Source organism: Triticum urartu, chromosome 4 (genome assembly GCF_003073215.2).
Source record: "Triticum urartu cultivar G1812 chromosome 4, Tu2.1, whole genome shotgun sequence".
NCBI classification, from domain to species: domain Eukaryota; kingdom Viridiplantae; phylum Streptophyta; class Magnoliopsida; order Poales; family Poaceae; genus Triticum; species Triticum urartu.
This window is the reverse complement of record NC_053025.1, coordinates 152,956,642-152,975,223: the sequence shown is the minus strand read 5'-3', so window position 1 is coordinate 152,975,223 and position 18,582 is coordinate 152,956,642. Positions and strand designations below refer to the sequence as shown.

At 42.9% G+C, this 18,582-nt stretch overlaps 1 pseudogene; it reads left to right on the top strand.

Annotated features, from left to right (window-relative positions):
* LOC125554663 lies at positions 1–3,598 on the top strand (annotated as a pseudogene).
* Positions 3,599–18,582: the final 14,984 nt, after the last annotated feature.

Sequence of the window (18,582 nt, the reverse complement as noted above, 5' to 3'; positions counted from 1 at the left end):
ATGCTAGAAAGGGATATTAAGATCGCCAAGTCCATGGCAAATGACATAATCATCCCAGACCCTGCTCCCAAGGTTTGTGTTACCTTCATTTACATAATTTGATTGATGACTCATTCCATTACATTAGTTATTTTGTTTAACCCTGTAATATTATAGGGTACTTAAGTCTATTGAAACAATATGTTTGTTGTTGTCATATATGAACCTTGGATAGGAACATCTGGATTCGCATGCCTGAACCATGCTAGCTTTAGATCCCCTTACTTTTCCTTCTCTCCTTGTTGGTGCCTCATGTTTGGTTTTATCTTCAGCGTACACCAACTTGCTTGCGTTACAAGATTTTGTTGTTTCAATTGTTGTCAGCACCTCCATAGACCAAAAGACAGTTTATTTTGTGGTGTTTTTAGTTGGATAACTGACGCCTTTCACCTTTTTCAATTGTGACGGACTCATCTAGTGGGTGGGTGATGCCTTCTTGGACATATATGCCAAATTGGAGCACATCCTTGTAAAGGATAGTGTCCGGTGCTTCCTCCGATTTTTCGAGAACTGTGAAGGCCAGGGCATGTCATCTTATCTTACCATCACCGCACAAACCTTAACCTTCATTGTCAGTTTCAATGCCCTGCGATGTGCAAAAGTCGTATTGGAGGGCATGGCACCTGAGCTCTATGGGATGCACGCCAATCCCAACTGCATAAACAAATATGGATACTTCGTGCTCCATGAAGCTGCTGAAAGGTTCTCTGTTGACATGATCAAGCTGCTTTTACGCCATGGTGCATCAGCCAATGTGCGCACAGTTGGCAATGATGTCATTGAGAATCTACTCCCGCTCCATGTCGCAGTTGAGAATACTTGTCTGCATAAGTATCTAGAGGACAATCTGGAGTACAATCTTTCTCGCAGCTAGAATTATCTGGATTATGTCTACAAGCTTATTCATCTACTGTGTCTACCTGAAATGGTCTGTTTCACTTCCCTCCCAATACGAATTGCTACTTTTGTAGCATGACGTAAAGAGTAACTATGGTCATACCATAGACCCCTGATAGGTTATAATGAAATTAGTGATACAAAGTACCGGGCACTCTTTCATCTCAACTTGTCAAAGAAAGTAAAGTTTTCATTTGTTAATCCTTTTTCTCTTACTTCATGTGCAGTGTATGTTCTTATAGTAAAAGATAAATTTTCATCAATAAAATATACAAAAACTGTTGCTAGTAATTACTTTGATAGGAGGAAAAACAGTGATATATAGAATGATTATTCAACATTACTTGCTTCATATGAATGCTAAATGGACTTAGGTTTTTGTTCCTTGTTGTTTTACAGAAGATCTTCTTGGACACAACTAGACTGCTTGCAGAGAAAACAAATAATGTACTTCAAGAGCTCTGCAATTACATTGAGGATGGAAAAATCATCCAGTCTGCTATTCTACTACTGGCTGCTCAAGAGCAGATCCGTGGGGGCAGTTCTTCCAAGATAAATGGCAGTAGTAAGAAAAATGGGTTTGACCTTATCAGTAACTATATAATGAGGCTTTCATTTTCCTTGAGATGGGAGAAAGGTTCACATGGAATGGCACCGGAGCTTCTGGAGGAAAGGAAGGCACTTACTGATTGCGCATGGCTGCTTGTTGATGTAATTTCCTATGCCGGTGAAAATCTGTCTGCATACATTCAAGCACATTCTGAGGTAAGCATTTTTGTATATTGCGGCTGCAGTGACTCAGATGCCTTTTACTTAATAGTTGTATTTTTACTATTGTCAGTTATGTTGTTTAAAAAAATACATGCCCTAGTCTTTCTTTTCATGGAAGCACATTCTGATACTATGTGTGAGAATGCTTTAGTTTGTGAATATTTTTTCAAGAAGCGTATTTCTTTTCTCTTGCTCGATGCTATATATCAATTTAACATTTTCTCTAATATTTTTATCACTAAATTATGTTCTTGTTAATTGAAAAAAAATCTCAAACCCAAGATGCTACTTAGATTCAGAAAGTTTCCATCCACTTCACATTGGTTTGTTGCTTGAATAGCTGAGTCTTGCTCTAATGTTTAGCCTGTCATATAATGCAATGAGATTCAAACCCCTCTTATTTATAAACACTCGGGAAAAGTGATGGCAGGGATAATGAAACAAGAGAAAACAACTGATAGGAGTAAAGCCATTGTCATAGTTATTTTTATGAAATGTTCTATGTCAAAAGTATTAGTAACAAACCAGCCTGTTATTAGTTATCCATATACTCATCCACATCAAATCCCCTGTTTGGCTACTTCTTTCCTTTAATCTTCACCATAAAACAGACAAACAAACTGTAAGAACACCTTTTGTGCTTTATCTTCTAAGACAGTGCTTGATATTATTATATTGCAAAGGAGATTGCTATACGAGTTCATGATAGATACAATTATTGATGATTTCTGCATTGAATTCACACACTACAACTGGAGGAGCATGTTAGTTCCTTTTCTAGTACCATATGCATTTTTGTCATGGAAATGCGAATCTTACAATGAATACTTAATGCATGCATAAATAGTGAAAACATTGGTGACAGAAACACTCGATTTCCATATTAATATTATCTGACATGAGCATAGTATATTTTCTTGGCTTCACTTATGTCTATTTTCTGGTTTTGTCACTGCCTTATATCATTTTAGCAGCCATATCAACATCAAGTGTTTGGTTAATGTTGTTGCATGGTGCATGGATACAGAACATGTGCTTGTGTTATTTCTCTTTGTTTATTTTCTGGACGCATGTCAGATGAATTGGCAGAAATGAGCATTTTCATATTCTTATGGTGGCAGTTGTGTGGCATGATTCCCAGCTCCAAAAATTCTAGGTGCTGGAGCTGGGGTATATTAAGGTCGTTGACATGAGCCTTCTTTATTCATGTTAGACTGAAAATTTATGCTTAAGGTACTTTATTTAGCCTACAAACTCCAGGTCCTCCAAGAAACAGGGAGTTGGAGCTCATTACAGTAACTTGTCTGTGGCCCCGGAGGACAGTTCAATGTAGTTCAACAAACAATTCCATATTCTTATGGTGTATGCAATTTATGACTAACCTCTTTAAGTTTGTCTGAACTTCATTTGGATCATATAGCCTGAAGAAATTGACACCTTTCTCTTTGGGAAACCAAAACAAAACAATTAAAGTGATTTGAAATAGTTGGAATTTGAATAACTGTGATGTGTAGTTAAATATACCGATGGGCGATGCAGTTCTTGACTCTTACATTTGAAGCGCCTAGATCATAACATGTACTCCCTCCGTCCCAAAATTCTTGTCTTAGATTAGCCTAGATACGGATGTATCTAATACTAAAACGTGACTTGATACATCCATATTTAGACAAATCTAAGACAAGAATTTTGGGACGAGGGAGTAGTTAAATACACAGAACTTGTGGAAGCAAACAGATTATGCTTTAAGCTAAATAATATACATTAATCTAGATGAATCTGAATATGTATATTATGTATGCAGTTCATAAAACCTAGTGAATTGAATGCGAAGACTTTATTCCATTGTCAGAGCACAGAGGGGAAAAAGGCCCTTATAAAGAGAGTGTAAGCTGTGTTTTTTTTGAAGAGCAAAAGACTTTATTCCATTAGCAACATTTTACAGAGAGTAGTGTGAAAGGTCTCACACTTGACATGGGGAGGACATCTCTCGCAATACAAGGTCCTGCATCTGAAGAGAGACAACGAAAAGCTAGACGCCTATTTTTAATGTTGATCGCTAACTTAGCTTGATGATGTGCTTTGACATTAAAACACATGTTGATGTGTGCTACTCTGGTGTGGATAAAAGATGGTGACACCTGTATAGAAGCAAGAATGGGCCTTATGTTCCAGTGACTTGTGACTTGTGACTTGAAAGATGGAACTCGCCGCTGCTGCCCATGCGAGTACGGAGCAATCCGTGTAGTACCATGGTTCCGGGATGTGGAGAGTATCTGCTAACATTGTAGCCAATAGAAGCTTGTACGCTTTGGCTTGGAGAGCAGATGACACCGGAGGAGTGTCACGGGAACTACTCCATCAACCCCAACCAAAGAGGCTCAAGGCCGGGCCACGAGGCCCAAGCGGGATACAAGGCCCAACTCGAGGAGGCAAGACCTGATATATAGAGAAGCACATCACGTCAGCGAAAGGGGATCAAAGAACAGACACCTGAACCGGCCGTCGTTGGGCATGAATCTCCTTCCATCTCCTGGCTCTCATCCCCAATCCCCTTCTTGCTGCTACCAAATTACATGTATCCTAGATCTTGTACCATTTGAGAGTAAATTGAGTGCTAGCTACTTAGGATCGTATCAAGGAGACATAGCTGAAACCTGCAGTTCCTGACAATGACCATTTTTCTCCAAGTTGGATGATGACACCGATACCTGCTGGCGATTGTTGTATATTGGCCTCGTTTGTCCAGGCCGCATCACAGAAAATTCCTTGTCCTCCAACTAAAGACGGTTCTTGTGTGGTTGTACAACAACAGTTCCTGCCATCTCATCTTCTAGTTTTGGGCCTTGTAGGATCACATTTGCCACCAGGTATATACCTGTGATGGTTTACAAAACTTTCTACCAAACTAGACATCATTTCGTGCTTTACATAGACACCATAAGAAAGTGTATACACTAGTTACACTGATATGGGGATGAGTAGAATCCAGTAAAACCTTAAGCATTTGTGGAATGGAATGATTATGTTCAGCCAAAACTTCTGTTCTAATATACCAGGGAGAGGAAAACCAAGTAGCCTTTGAGAAAGGGCATAGAAAAAGCATGTGCATTTTATCTTCGTGGTTGCCACATCCAGTACAATTTTCACTAATATGTCTGCAGAACTTACTTGCACGCTTACCCGTTGGAAGTGCTCGGCGAAGAAGTCTCCATGCGGAAGTTTGAACTCTTGGCTCCATGCGTTTGTCTTTCCAAACCTGATTGGGAAGATTTGCAATCTGCGGTGGAACAGATTTTGGCCGCTGGTTTGCTGGTAGTGGTAGATTATTGAAGTAGTGCTTGTAGGCACTTTTCGAAAAGTGGTCACCTGCAGGGGTTAGCTTCCAAACTAACACGTCCTCTCCAACAGTGTTAACAATAGGAGTTTGCAGTATTGCTTGTGCAGTATGAGGATGAAACAGAGCATTGACAAGATTGATGTTCCAACTTTTCTGATTAGGAAGCCAAAGATCACTAACAACAACTGGATAAGAGTAAGGTGGTTGGTGGATTATAAGACTATCATAAATAGTTTGCCACTGAGAAAACCAGGGAGTACTCCATATAGAACTACTTCCATCTACCAATTGATAAAAGGAGGCAGAAATAAGAAGAGGTCTTACCTTAAGAATAGAGTCCAGAAGGCTGATTTTGGAACATTATGTTTTGCTCTCCAAATCGATGTGTCATTGTGGTATTTGGCCTTGAGGATAAGAAAGAGGTAACCGTGAGGTTCCTTTGCTAATCTCCAAGCAGCTGACAATAAGACTTTGATTGATAGCCTGTAGATTTCTGACACCTAAGCCACCTTCCTTTTTTCCAATATACATATATCAGCCCAAGCTCTTAGACATAAAACTTTTGTAGATGGATCTTCTCTAACACCTGTCCACCAAAAGTTCCTAATAATAGATGTTAGTTTTGCAAGAAACTTTTTAGAAAAAGAAATATTTGACATATAATAGACAGGTATAGAGGCAAAGACGTGTGAGCTATGTTGGGGTGGTGCATACATTTTCTTGGTGGAGCATGGGGCATACGCATGTGATAAGACAGTTCCCAAGACTAAGTCCAACCGTGAGGAGCCTTCTTGGAATTTTTTTATCACTACATCGCATAATGAAAGTTAGCAATCTTGTGATTATACGTCTTTATACATAACTTTTTATTCCGTTGCAACGTACGACATTCAGCTAGTTCATCTAACAACCCACTACAACTTGCATGCACATCCTTGTCCGAATAGATGTACCTTGTTTGGTAGGTCGGGTCATTCATGGGCAGTGGGGGCCAAAATCACTGTTCTGAACTATGGACGAAACAATATCATAAAATGAACCGTTGGCGGAAAAATTTCACCCAGCTGACTCTTTTGTGTAGCGTCCAACAGTTAGGCGTCAAACTATACCGTGCAACGTCTGACTGACAAGAGCTACACGCCTGGACAACGTCGCACCCCAGCTATCTGAAAATTGCTAAGTCAGTGTACAACTCCTGAGAGCTAGGTGCTACACCATACAGTGTAGCACCTAGCGTCTAGGCGCTACACGAGCCTAGGGTGCGACGCTAGCCAGACGTCCAGCGCCTGCACAATATAGTGTGGCGCCGAACTGCCGGGCACTACACAAAAGGGTCAATTGGATGAATATTTTTCGCCAATGTTAATTTTGTGACATTGTTTCATCCACGGGTCAAATAGGTAGTTGATATTTGAATCTGGATATGCAATCCTATCTTAAGCTTATTTCTACTTCCAGTTGATCGCCAAAGGAAAACTGGTGACAGGAGATAGATTTTTAATTTTTGTTGATAGCTTACCAAGATAACCACTTGGTGGTGACAGGAGATGGATAGAGGGTGTGGTGAGGGGATTTGGCTTGGCCATGTGCAACCCTAGGACGTGAAATCCTACCCCATATCCCAGATGAAATACCTTTCGTACCCTCACTTCACTTGATTTTCCCTTTATACCCCTAGCTTTGCCTCAACCACATTTTAGTGAATCATCGGTGATTAAGGTTTTTTTTACTTTATCAGCAGTAATTGATTTTGGAAAGGAAAAATCCTTAGGTCAACTGACTAATCGATCACGGGCGTAAGCCACGTCTGACGCTTGCCAGCATCCTGATGAGGCTCATGTCACGGACGTTTGCAACCGCAAAGCTCGTCGCAACCTGCAACAGGTGTTGCAACCACACAGCATACCGGCGCCGCAGCCGTGGCCAGTGCTGTAAGGGGGTTGTCGCAATAGGTACCGTTTCTGCAACCCGATGGGAGCGGTAGAGCTGCAGCACAACACGTCGGTGAGGCGTGGGGAGCTGCAGTGCAACAGGCATGGTGCTACGCATCAGCGGCGGAGCTGCAATGCAATGGGTGTGGTGTTGCGCGCTGGCGGCGGAGCTGCAGTGTAACACGCCGGTGGTGCCAGAGCTGCAGTGCAACGGTGTGGTGTTCCGTGCGGGCGACGGAGCTGCGGTGCAACACGCCGGTGGGTGGCAGAGCTGCAGTGTGACGGTCGGTCTGCCGATGGGGGTGCTGCTGTTGTGGTGCAAGTTGCTACGTTGACCAATCCAGCGGCTTGCAAGGGACGGATTCAACGGCTCAGGGCCTGACTGATTTCTCGAGGAAATCAATCAGTTGATTCCTAGCAGCCGCATTTCGGAAAGGCCGACCAACTGGCCTAAAAAATCGTTCGATCATGTCTCAGCCAGGATCTAGCGACCCTGTACAGTCTGATATGTTTGGGGTCCCGCAGAACAAACATGCAAAAATGGTTGCATCTTGTTGCCATGTCTGTGTCCTTCCCCCGCCAACTATCGAGAGAGGGAGCTGCGTTTGTGTCGCCCCGTCCCCTGGGCGTCCGGATTCGTCGAAGATCTGCGTCCGCCAGCTGGCAGAGTTAACGTCGAGCTCCCCAACAAACCCCCCGTACTTGGAATTGATGCAGTCATGTCTTATCTCTGTTAGAAGCTACTAGGTGCCATGGATCTCAGGCTCTCAGCTCAAGCTCCGCTGTCGGGACGAGCTCCGGTGCCCTTGCTCGGCGAGTACTTTCAGATATGCACGTCGTCGATAGTGGTGAATCCATGCTGCAATGAACACAATAACATTATAGGACCCTGACTGTTATCTTTTTCGACAAAGGGGATATACTAATATCGTGAAGATATCAATTACACCCAGCCTCTGGGTCAACAAAGATAATAAATATGCACACAAACCAAGAAAAAAATAAAAAAGAGAGAAATAAAAAACAAAGACCCCGTCGCGATGATGAATCATGCGTAACAACAACGCTCTAACCACCGCCGAAGACAACATCCGGACCACACAAGAGGAAGGAAACAAAGCACACACGTTGTCATCGCCCGATCAAAGATCTTGAGTTTTCACCCTGAAAAAAGTCCGAGGTCACAAAACAATGCCTTCAACAAGGCCATTGCCAGGCACAACCAGCGAAGGCCAGACCTTTAGTTTTCATCCTGGAATTCGCGACTCGGTACTCAAGAAGCACCACCAAAAATGTAGTCCACCTGTGCTGCCACCCCCTCTTTCCAAGTTGCTGATGCAAGTGATCAACATCCGACACACAGGAAAAACATGTGTCACCATTCTTCATCGCCACCAAAGCACCTCTCCACCATGACAAACCTCCGATCATAGTCACCATGACCTTCTCCACCTCTGTCAATACCATGGAAATCTATATCTAGACATGTCCCATGGCGCCGTCACGAAAGCGAAGCTTCGCGTCACTCCCTCATGAAGCCACACTGTCCGAATATAAGGGAATGCACGACCGGATCGATTCCAATCTAGATATCTGGTGACCCCATGTGCCAAACGGCGGAATCACCGAGAGGAAGACCGGAACTCGTCGGCATCTTGATCGAGGAGGCTTGTACGAAGCAGATCGACGACATAGCGCTCGAAAAATAACAAGGCCAAACCACCTTTATTCAGGCCGAGCCCGTAGCCCCCACGCTGCCGCCCGACAACGGAGCAGGAGACGAACGGCGCGCTGGTCTTCTGGCATAGATAGGTCGCACGGTCGAACCTGATCTGAGAAGCATAGCCTGTTAGATCCAGATCGGATCCAGACTTGGCATGCTCCCAATCGACGATGCCGCCTGAAACAGCAGAGTTCGATGTGGATGCGTGTAGCCGTCAGCCCAGATCGGGCCTAGATCAACCGCCGCACTCCATGGCGCCGCCGACGGCCGACCATATCCGATCCACCATCGCCAGCGCCGCCGCACCTCGTTTCCCACCTCCACCGGCCACCTCCGCGCGCGTCCGCCGCCGTGCATCTCCGCACAGGTTCACCGCAACCGCATGCCTCCTTTGCCCTCCGCCTTCGGCGAGACAGGCGCCGCCACCACCGCCGGTGCCGGCGGCGGCAGCGGCCAGGAGATGGCCTTATGGGGAACTAGGCTAGAGTTAGGAGGGGCCTCTGGAGTCGCTATGCGGGGCGACTGTTATCTTCGAGCATGCAACACTGTTGGGCAGAGATGAGTTTGATTTACTTAGTTAAATCCAAGACCCTATACGCCTTCTTTGGCACTTTTGCCGCATTGATTTTATTTTAGTTCATGAGCACCACCTACCTGCAAAAACAGATGGGTTACAAACTACAAAAAATTCAAACTCAAGGTTTCCGAAATTTCCTAAAGATTTGATTTGAAGATCGGCACCTGCATATAAACTCTAGAAAATTCCACAAAGTTGCAACTTGAATCTGTGTTATTCTACATGCTACGTGTTACAATTTTTGATTGAAAAACATGCTCTGGTTGTAGCAAACATACTCTAGATTTTGGATGATCTGAATAATCATTTATATGCTCCAAAAAAGGTTATGCTCTAAATATTTACTCAGAATGCCTTGCATATATGCTTTGAGTGCTACATGCTATGAATTTGGTTTGTATACTGAATATAGCATCATGAGCAACCCCTACCTTTTTTTGAACGTGATACAGACGCAAGCGCTCATATACACGCGCATACACTCACCCCTATGAACGCGCGTACACACATACACACCCTACCCCTATGAGTACCTCCGAAATACTGAGCCAGCATATCATCTTGAAATTTATGAAGTCACCGTAGGCACCTCGTCGTCGACGGGAACGTCTCCTCCCACTGAATGCACATCGCCAAAAATCCTGAAATAAACACAGGAATAAATGCCAGCACCAGGACTTGAACTCTGGTGGGCTGGGGATACCACAGTCCCTCTAACCATCCAACCACAGGTTGGTTCACAGCAACCCCCCTACCTGAAACCTATGCTTGATTGTAGGGCTAATTCTACCAGAATCTGAATTTTGTTTCATTCCTTATCTGAAGAAAATTGTTGTTGAATGTTCTGAATTTCAACTAAAAATGGCCCTTCAAGTATACTCTGAAAAATGTTACATGCTCAGAGTTATGTTTGTGTTCTTGTTCCATCAGTAGGCATTGCATATGTGAAGTAGAAAAGTAACTTGGACACCGATTTGTTGCAGGATGATGCTCCATAGCCATCAATTTTCATTGATGATGCTGAGTGAAATGCTATGGCACAAGGGGGTGGCTTTGATCTGAATGAGCCATCAAAAAGCCACTCATCCATATTGAGAACACACGGAAATTTTTCCAAGTCACTTTCACCAAGTTTCATTGAGTTTCCTTTCATTGTTTTGATAAGTGTTGTGTGGATAGACCTATGCTAAGGTATTGTCCTTACTTGGACAAATATATACTTATGATTATACTCTCCATGTAAGCATCTGCAAATACAAAAGACCTAATTAAGATCAATCTAACTATATCATTAGACTTTGGAATCCAAAACAACCCCTTGTGCAGTAATTCATAAATTAGGGTTTAGGCTTTTATCACTTCTCCAACCCATCATCTACAAAATAATTCCACAGTGCCTTTCCCTAGGCCCAATGGTGGTGAAGTGTTATGTAGTTGACGCTCATATAATACCACTAGAGGAAGAACACCACGACGTAATATCAAAACATTAAACAGTATTCAGCTTCACATGATTACTAGCAACAAGGCTTCTCCCATGATCAGTGGGTATGAATAGATGGTAAATAATATGAACATAAGAACTTTCACCGATAAAATTCATAATTAAGCATCAACTACAAAATGTAATCAACACATAAAAGTACTCTCGGCAACTGATCTAAGGTTATGATACATAGATTGAATAGATGGATGAATTAGAGTTGATGATGGAGATGGTGCTAGTGAAGGTGTTGATGGAGATGATGACTCCGATGACGCACTGAGTGTAGGTGACGACCATGGCTTCGATTTCCCCCTCCTAGATGGAAGTTTCCTTGGCAGAATCATCCGTAGATTTGGAGCTCTAGAAAATTGTTTTTTCTTCTATTGCAAATTAGGTGCGGATTTCCAGCCGTCTAGTAATTTCCTCTCTGTGTATACTTTGCAACTTAAGAAAGAAAATGCATTAGAATTGCATCGTAATGTGAAATATATCATTGAAAAGGGATAAATTACAACAGAAAATAGTGATGCAGAATGGATGTATCAAGATGCACATTGTTGTGACCCGAGAAGTTTGCCATATGCGAAGAGAGATGTGACAAATGCAAGAGCAAAGCTGGGACACAGACTGACGCAACATGACTTGAAGCTAACTGTTGAGTACTTCAAAATAAGTCAAAAGTACGTAGAGAAGCCCAACTTCTTTGAAAAAAATAGTTGATGATGATGGAGCTATCAGGGCGCTTTTCTGGGTTGATGGAAGAACAAGGGCACTATACCCAAAGTATAAACATTGTATTTTTTTTCACCACTTTGTGCCTAATCGCTACAACCTGCCTTTTGCGTCAATTGTTGGGATAAACACCCCCCCCCCACACACACACACATTCTACTTGTGTTGTGCTTTGCTGCCTGACGAGAAGATCAAAACTTTCAAATGGGTCTTTGAGAAGTGGATGTTGGCAATGAATAATGAGCATCTGTTGAACATAAAGATTGATCAAGACCAGGCAATGGCTGAAGCCATCTACATGCTATTCCGAGACTCAATCCTCAAATGTTGCAAGTGGCACATTTTTTGAATTACGAGAACCAAGCTAGGGAAGTTGCTGGGTAAGGACAAGCCTTCTGCCGAGGCTTTCTATAGTTGAATCAACAATTCAGATACCGTCAAGGAGTTTGAGAGAAAATGGCAGTAGATGGTTCAATTCTTTGGTTTGGTTGATAAGAAGCACCTCAAAAACATGTGGTGAACTACGAAGACATGGGCGCCTGTGTACTTTGCGTAGAAACTCTTCCCATTCACAGGCACAACCGGGCAGTCCGAGGGGCTGAATTCCTACTTCAAGACTTTAAATCACGCCGAAGACTCAGTTTGCACCTTTGCGCCATAATTTGAGTTGTGTGAGGAGCTGATGCTAGACCACAAGGATAATGCGGGGTTCATAAATGAAGAGACTAAGCCGCCGCTATGGGGAAAGTAAGTCTCGTCATCTATTGTTCTGTTTTGGACATGCTATTTTGCAAGACTATTTAGTTGCAACATTTCTTGGAACCTATGTAGCATACTTTGTTAATGTTGGAAGTTTTTTTTTGTGATTACAACATTGAGAAGCAGACTGTAGACTTCTATACAAGAGAGATGTTTTCCAAATTTTAGAATCTCTTGGCTAAATCCACATGATTTGTTTTGCTGCAGGTGCAAGCTAATGACCTCTTGTTTCAGCTTGTTGCGAATGACAATGTGGACACAAAGAGTACATGGTGCACATTGTACCTGAAGATGAGAAGTACATGTGCAGCTGCAACATGTTTATGTGTTGGCTGATCTGTCCACATATCATCCAAGTTCTAGTGCATCTGAATGTGCAAACAATACATGCACCTTACATGCTTGAAATATGGACTCAACAAGCAACAACTCATGCACCCGATCTGGGCATAGGGCTAAGCACTTTGTCATACACGTGAAAAAACCCTCAACTAAAATTCTCTCTACAAGAAGTTTGGCACCCTGGCTTCAACACCTAAGTTTATCAATATGTCTCTAGCCTAGTTGAACAGGTGAAGGTTGGGTTTGTTGTGATGAAAGCGAGAGCAAGAAATGGTGTTGTAAGAAACGAGGAAGTGCAAGATCCGAAAGCAAATGAACATCCACAAGCTCCAGATACAAATGCAGATCAGTAGGTTCTGACTTCCGAAGGATTGTGGAACCCACCACGGTAAGCCAAAAAGGATCGGTCGAAGGAAAATGGAAAGAGAAGGAAACCACTAGTTGAGTTGCGAGAAGATGAAAAGAAGAAAAAGGAAAAGAAGTATGATGCAAAAGCCAAGAGAGCTCCAAAGCCAAGGGGGGATACTCAATTCTTGTATTGCTCTGGCAAGATGCACATCGTCAAGAACCACCAACACCTTGTTGTTGCGATAGTGTTGAGTGTGGCAGCGAGAGCTTCAGATGTAGAAACAATCCTTATCCTTTCGGATGATATGTGAGAGTGGTGATATATTACTTTGTCCCCCTTGTTGCGGCATTTCCATAAATACGTGGTTGCAGCTTTGCTCCTCAAAAAGGGTTGCTGCTATTTTTTGTGAGACTACAAGTATGGATAATTATTGCTTTTAGAAAAGAAAAAAGATTATAAGTTTGTGAAACAAAGTTGGGGAATGTTTGTAGCATGAGCCTTGTATGGTTGAAACATTTTAAATATAATGAAAATAAAGCATCATGTTGTTCTCTTGTTTTGGAAAAATGATACTAACAAATATATTCACTGGTTGTAGCAAAAGATATGACAGTAAACTTACTTTTTCCATGGATGCAACACTACATGTCTTGATGTGTGTGTGTGGGGGGGAGGGGAGGGGTGGGTGGCTGATGTTTTATAATGATATGGGGCAACAAAAAATTGTCTGTAACAACATAAAAACAAAATGTTTGTAGCATTTTACGATGTCGGTTGTAGCATATTTAAATAGATATAAATTTTTTGGAAATTAAAAAGACTGGTGTAGCAACAAAAAAAAAATAAGGTTTGTGGCTTTTTTTGAATTGTGGTTCTGGCATAATACTTGAAGGTATGTAGCTATTGTGACTGAGACTCTGTTTTGTATTTGGATTTCTGAGCTTTGGCTTTGCAACAAATCTCAAGAATGGTTGTAGCTATTTTCTGTGAGTTTCCGGCAAATTGCAAGAATGTAGCATTCTAGTTTTATATGTTTCAAATAAAAAAATTGCAAGGGTTTTGTTGTAACTTGCTTGATAGGGTTTTGTAGCATTTTCAAAATGCAGTTCCAGCAAAAATATACATCAACTAAACAGATAAATTATGTGCAGGGGGTCATAAAAAAGAGGGAAAATTGAATAGAAAAGTTTTCAGCATTTTGGATTTGGGTTCCCAGCATAATGATTGAATGTATGCAGCATTTTGGATTTGGAATCTGTTTTGCAATTGATTTTTCGTTTAAGCTTCGCAACAAACCTCGCTAATGATTGTAGCTTTTTATATGTAAGTTCCCAGCAAAAAAAAGTGCACGAATGTACCATTTTAGTTTACCCAGATGCATTTTTTGCATGGGTTTAGTTGTAGCTTGCTTGAATGAAGTTTGTAGCATTTTGAACTTGCAGTACCAGCAAACAAAAAAGGAGCTGATATAGAGGATCAACAAACAAGGGATACTAGAAAAAAAAAGATGGTCCACAATCAGCTAGAAACTTTCTTTCATCACACAAAATTTGTTGGTAGCATGGCTCATCCAAAAGGCAAAAGTAAGTGATGGTTTACGACCATGTATCAAAACAAACATGAATGAACAAGTTTCTCATGATTTACAAAACCGTGTATTCCAAAACAGCATTTGTTTTTCCCATGGGCGCTGCCCTAGACCTACTAGTAGCTCCAATACCCGATGGGGCTATTAAGCCCCCCAATTGCACATGGCCGCAAAAACCTGTGTGTGATGACCACATCACCCACGGTAAAGAACTGAAACCGTTTGCTGAAAAAGTAAATGTGTGCGATTGATGGACCATCACTCATGACCTGAGAAGGTAAATTGTGTGCGACAACGTACATACAGTTCATCTGAAAACAACGTGTGTTATGTCTGGATCCATCACACATGTAACTTAAAACGACTGTGTGGGCTATAGCAGACGGTTCTTCAAAGAAACTATTTAAATACAATTATGAAGATCTAATGGATGTGAAACTATTTAAATACAATTACGAAGATCTAATTGTGTAATCTGTCCGGATACGAAAACAGCTGGACCAAGGGGACTTCCCCCCGCGTACCTCTCGTGTTGCCTCCCCGAGCGAGGCGACCAGGGCGGCCCTCTCTTCCCCCGCCGCCTAGCCCTCCTCCCCTCGCTCCCTCCCGCCACTGTCATCGGCATGCGTGGCCGGACGCTTGCCCGTGCGCCGCCGTTCTTGGCCGGCGGTGGCGGCCCCTCTCCTTCTCCCATCGCGGTTCCCAGCTCGGCCGGCGTGTTCCGACGGCGGAGCTCTTGGGTGGGCGACGCTCTGGTGCAGATCAGACGACGGAGTGGCGGCGGTGGTGGCTGGCGGCGCCCTCCAGGCCCAGATCTGGGCCCTTTGGGCCCGATCAGGGTCGTGGGGCCGGCTTGGCATCCGGCGAGTCGCCTCCAGCTGGTCTGGCGAGCCAGGAGAGAGGGGGTGGCGGCTATTGCGCTGCATCTGCTGTAGCGCGGCGGTGGGAGCTTAGCGGGCCTGATATGGGCCTGGCTGGGCAGTTGGCCCGACATGCTCCTGCTCTGCGTCCGGTCTGCTACCGCCTGAGCCGGTGGAGGTTGTCCCATCCCACATGGTTGCGGTACTGCCAGCCCCTGTCTACGGTGGTTTTGTTTGGCCAGGCCGGCCTCGCGACGTTCGTTGTGGTGACACGATGGTGGTGTCCTCGTGGCTGTGGTGGCGCATGTTGGTGGGCGGTAGGCAGGGTGGACCCAACAATTGGTCCTGGGTGGTAGGTGTGAGAGGTAGGGAGAAATCTCTATCGGGCCTGGTCAGCTCCGACGCGGTGACGCCTGTGGGCGCCGCCACCCTTCTTGAAGGGCGTCGGTTGTACCTCTCGCCCACTCCCCTCTGTGTACCGGGAGAAATCCTAGGACTTGTCCGGGCAGTAGCATCGTCGTCGTCGGGGTCCTTCTTGAAGGTGCTGCTTGGTACGCGGCGATTCGATGGCATTGGAGTATGGTGGAATTCTTCGGTGGGTGCCGCGGTCGTGGGATGCTATAGATTTTGTTGAGCCCAGTGTTGCTCGCTTAACTTTGGAGTTCTGTCCGAATGGGCTCCCGGAAAAAGAAGGAATTCCTTATTGATATGAGTAGTCTATCATCCCTAATAAGCCAGTCTATCACATCTTGTACCGGAACCTTAGATTGGTGCTTGTGGGTGACTACTAGTGTTGATTACATCTTGTAGTTGATTACTATATGGTTTATTTGGTGGAAGATTATATGTTTAGATCCATTATGCTGATTAATACCCCTCTGATCTTGAGCATGATTATCATTTGTGAGTAGTTACTTTTGTTCTTGAGGTCACGGGAGAAATCTTGTTGCAAGTAATCATGTGAACTTGACATGTGTTTGATATTTTCATGGTATGTATGCAAGTAATCTTGTTGCAATTATTTTTTATACATTTTGAAATAATTCTCCAAAAAGTTTCGTTCCATTCTGAGAATTTTTATTTCTGCACAAAAACAACACCATGGTAGTTCTGCTGAAAATAGCGTTAGTCCGGGTTAATTTCATTCAAATCATGCGAATTAGAGTCCAAAACAAGAGCAAAAGCGTTAGGAAAAGTAGATACGACGGAGACGTATCGGTCACTTCCTGGTCCAGCTCTGGTGCTTCGGGGGTCTCTTTTGGTCCATCAAAACTCACCGTAAATTTTCAGCCCATTCCGAGAACTTTTATTTCTGCACAAAAAATGACACCATGGTAGTTCTGCTGAAAATAGCGTCAGTCCTGGTTAGTTCTAATCAAATCATATAATTTTTTGTAAACATGGCATGAATACTTCATAAATTATAGATACGTTAGAGACATATCAAGGCACGATTTGGTGTCGGCGTCCCGCGTCGAGCTTGCACTTGGTTCAACATAAGATTGTCGAACTGAGCTTTCGCTTGATGATGCCTTAGAGGACCTCCTCCTCGAGGAACTCCTAAAGAATTGCATTATCATTTGCAAACAATTTCTGACAAAAATTGGGATACATTTTTTTGTCAACAAAACTTCACAAGATTGATAGCAACTACTCATATGGATGTCCAGAGGCTATATTAAGCATTCAAACTACTTGGAACTGGCAGAAGCCTTGTGGTTGTCTCTTTATTGCATAAGATGCAAGCGCCAAATAATTGCTTTACTTTATCGCTATGCGATAGCAATAGTTGCAAGAGCAATAGTTGGCAAGACAACCATGTGACGACACATTGATATAGATCAAGATGATGGAGATCATGGTGTCATGCCGATGACAATGGAAATCATGACGATGCTTTGGAGATGGAGATCAAAGGCACAAGATGATGATGACCATATCATGTCACATATTTTGATTGCATGTGATGTTTATCTTTTATGCATCTTATCTTGCTTTGATTGACAGTAGCATTATAAGATGATCTCTCACTAAATTATCAAGGTACAAGTGTTCTCCCTAAGTATGCACCGTTGCGAAAGTTCTTCGTGCTGAGACACCACGTGATGATCGGGTGTGATACGCTCTACGTTCAAATACAACGGGTGCAAAACAGTTGCACACGCGGAATACTCAGGTTAAACTTGACGAGCCTAGCATATAACAGATATGGCCTCGGAACACGGAGGCCGAAAGGTCGAGCATGAATCATATAGTAGATATGATCAACATAGTGATGTTCACCATTGAAATTACTCCATCTCATGTGATGATCGGACATGGTTTAGTTGATATGGATCACGTGATCACTTAGAGGATTAGAGGGATGTCTATCTAAGTGGGAGTTCTTAAGTAATATGATTAATTGAACTTAAATTTATCATGAACTTAGTCCTCGTAATATTAGCATATCTATGTTGTAGATCAATAGCTCGCGTTTAGCTCCCCTGTTTTATTTTGATATGTTCCTAGAGAAAACAATGTTGAAAGATGTTAGTAGCAATGATGCGGATTGGATCCGTGATCTGAGGTTTATCCTCATTGCTGCACAGAAGAATTATGGCCTTGATGCACCGCTAGGTGACAAACCTATTGCAGGAGGAGATGCAGATGTTATGAACGTTTGGCTAGCTCAATATGATGACTACTTGATAGTTTAGTGCACCATGCTTAACGGCTTAGAATCGAGACTTCAAAGACGTTTTGAACATCATGTACCATATGAGATGTTCCAGGAGTTTAAGTTAATATTTCAAGCAAATACCCGAGTTGAGAGATATGAAGTCTCCAACAAGTTCTATAGCAAAAAGATGGAGGAGAATAGCTCAAGCAGTGAGCATGTGCTCAGATGGTCTGGGTACTACAATCGCTTGAATCAAGTGGGAGTTAATCTTCCAGATAAAATAATGATTGACAGAATTCTCTAGTCACCATCACCAAGTTAGTAGAACTTCGTGATGAACTATAGTATGCAAGGGATGACGAAAACGATTCCCGAGCTTTTCATGATGATGAAATTAGAAATCAAGAAAGAGCATCAAGTGTTGATGATTAACAATACCACTAGTTTCAAGAAAAGGGCAAAGGGAAGAAGGGGAACTTCAAGAAGAACGGCAAGCGAGTTGTTGCTCAAGTGAACAAGCCCAAGT